Here is a 3122-nt window from a genome sequence, read left to right as displayed (position 1 = left end):
CCACAAACCTGCCGATTAGATGACTAAAAATGTCATTACGAAATGTTGAAAGACGGCAGGAGCATTGGTCAGACCGAAAGGCATAACTAGATTTTCATAATGCCCCTCAGGGGTGTTAAACGCTGTCTTCCACTCATCCCCCTCCTTAATACGAATCAGATTGTAGGCCCCCCTAAGATCAAGTTTGGAGAACCACCTAGCACCCGCAATCTGATTAAACAGGTCAGGAATGAGAGGAAGAGGGTATGGGTCTCGGATGGTTATCCGATTTAATTCGCGAAATTCTAGGCAAGGACGCAGGCCCCCATCTTTCTTTTTAACGAAGAAAAACCCTGCAGCCACGGGTGAAGAAGAGGGTCTGATGTGTCCCTTAGCCAGGCTCTCGGAGAGATAATCTTTCATGGCTTGTCTCTCTGGACCCGAAAGATTATATAACCTGGTCTTGGGTAATTTTGCGCCGGGAATAAGGGAATAAGGTTAACCGGGCAATCATAAGGACAATGAGGTGGTAACTTCTGACAACCCTTTTCAGAAAAAACGTCCTCAAAATCCGAAATAAATGTAGGTAGGGTAGTTATGGAGGCGACTAAGCAATTGCTATTTAAGCAATTTTCTCTGTACTGCTGTCACGGAACCATGAACCAGACGTACAACAAGAGATAAGTGAAAATAAGAAGGCTTTATTGAAAATAAAGCTGTAAAGCAAAAGTCCAAACGGATGGTGAAACCGAGCAGAGTCTTTGCGAAGCCAGAGGTCAGGAACCAGAAGGGTAGTCAGACGAAGCCAGGATCAGGAACCAGCAGGGTAGTCAGACGAAGCCAGGATCAGGAACCAGCAGGGTAGTCAGACGAAGCCAGGATCAGGAACCAGAAGCAGCAGCAGTCTTAGAAGCATGTGAACACAAGAGGACCAAGCAAAGAACTGAAGCCACAGACCTCCTATATATATGAGCTAGGCATCCAGCTCCTCCCAGTGGGAAGGAGGAGCCGCAGGGTGGAAGGCTACAAGAAACCCAGAAACCAAGATGGCCGCCAGCACATGTCAAACGAAGGAGAACAGCAAGAAGGTAAGACCATGACAGTACCTCCCCCTCAAGGGCCCCTCCTCCGCGGAGCACAAAACGGTTTCTGAGGGAAGCGTGCGTGGAAGGCTCGGAGCAAGGCAGGAGCATGGACATCTGCGGAGGGAACCCAGGAACGCTCCTCTGGACCATAACCACGCCAATGGACCAAAAACTGCAACCGACCGCGGACCAGGCGTGAGTCCAGGATATTGCTCACCTCATATTCCTCACGATTGCCCACTTGGACCGGACGAGGCCGAGGAACCGAGGAAGTGAAACGATTACACACCAGTGGCTTCAACAGGGAGACATGAAACACGTTGGAGATCCGCATGCCAGGAGGAAGCGCAAGGGCATAGGCTACCGGGTTTACCCTGCGAAGCACTCGGAAGGGACCAACAAAGCGAGGCGCCAGCTTGGGAGTGGGCACTCGAAGGTTGAGGTTGCGGGTGGACAACCATACACGGTCTCCGACCTGGTAGGAAGGAGCAGGCGCTCGTCTGCGATCAGCCTGGAGTCTCTGGCGCTGCGCAGAGACCTCAAGGGACTTCTGGATCTGTACCCAAGAAGCACGTAGGACGGAAAGGTGATCCTCCACAGCCGGAATATCCTGGGGAGAGAATACCTCCGGTAACACGGCAGGTTGGAACCCATAATTGGCCATGAAGGGAGACGTCCCAGAGGAAGAGTTCACCGCCGTGTTCCTGGCAAACTCAGCCCAAGGCAGGAGGTCAACCCAATTGTCTTGGTGATCGGAGACATAGCAACGAAGGAATTGCTCCAAGGCCTGATTGGATCGTTCTGCGGCCCCATTGGACTGAGGGTGGTAGGCCGAGGAGAAGGAGAGATGAATCCCCAACTGGGAGCAAAAGGCGCGCCAGAACCTGGACACAAACTGACTCCCCCGATCCGACACAATCTCCTTGGGCAAACCGTGCAACCGGAAGACCTCCCTGGCAAAAATCGTGGCCAACTCTTGTGCAGAGGGTAACTTCTTGAGAGGAACACAGTGGCACATTTTGGAAAACCGATCCACAATCATGAGAATGACCGTATGGCCTCGGGATGCAGGGAGGTCCACAATGAAATCCATCCCCAGGTGTGACCATGGGCGCTCCCCGGTGGCTATGGGTTGCAGAAGGCCCAACGGAAGGTGCCGAGGGGACTTACTCTGGGCACAAACGGAGCATGCCGCTACATATGCGGCGATGTCGGAACGTAGGGAAGGCCACCAGAACAGACGTGAAACAGCCCAGGACAGCTGATTCTTTCCAGGATGCCCCGCGGTCTTGGAGTTATGGTAGGTTCGCAACAACCGAGTGCGCAACTCCTCAGGCACAAAACATCTGCCGTTGGGTCTCCCAGAGGGAGCACCAGATTGAGCCGCCAAAATCTGCTCACCCAGGGGAGAGGTCAGGCTGGTGCGAATGGCGGCCAGGATCTGATTCGGAGGTATGACCGAAGTCGGAATCGACTCCTCCCTGGACAGCTCGGAGTACTGCCGTGATAAGGCATCCGCCCTGATGTTCTTGGAACCGGGTAGGTAGGAGACCACGTAATTAAAACGTGACAAGAACAGAGCCCATCTGGCCTGACGTGGTGTCAATCTCTTGGCCTCAGAAAGGTAGGTCAGATTCTTGTGGTCCGTCAGGATGAGAACCGGAACCACCGAACCCTCGAGCAAGTGCCTCCATTCTTTAAGGGCCTGCACGATGGCCAATAACTCCCTGTCACCAATCTGATAGTTGCACTCCGCGGAAGACAGTTTCCGGGAGTAAAACCCACAAGGAAGCAGAGGACCCTCTGGTGTTCTACGCTGAGACAGAAGGGCGCCTACTCCCGTCTCAGACGCGTCCACCTCGAGGACAAAGGGCAACCCAGGGTTGGGATGCGACAGAATCGGAGCCGACACAAAGGCGGACTTTAGGGCCTCAAAAGCTCGGATGGCCTCGAGCGGCCAGACCTGGGAATTACTGCCCTTCCTGGTCAGATCCGTGAGAGGCTTGGCCAGCATGGAAAAGTCCCTGATGAACTTCCGATAATAATTGGCGAAGCCCA

Source organism: Bufo bufo, chromosome 6 (assembly GCF_905171765.1).
Source record: "Bufo bufo chromosome 6, aBufBuf1.1, whole genome shotgun sequence".
NCBI classification, from domain to species: Eukaryota; Metazoa; Chordata; class Amphibia; order Anura; family Bufonidae; genus Bufo; species Bufo bufo.
The sequence above is the reverse complement of the archived record's forward strand: the minus strand, read 5'-3'. Positions refer to the sequence as shown.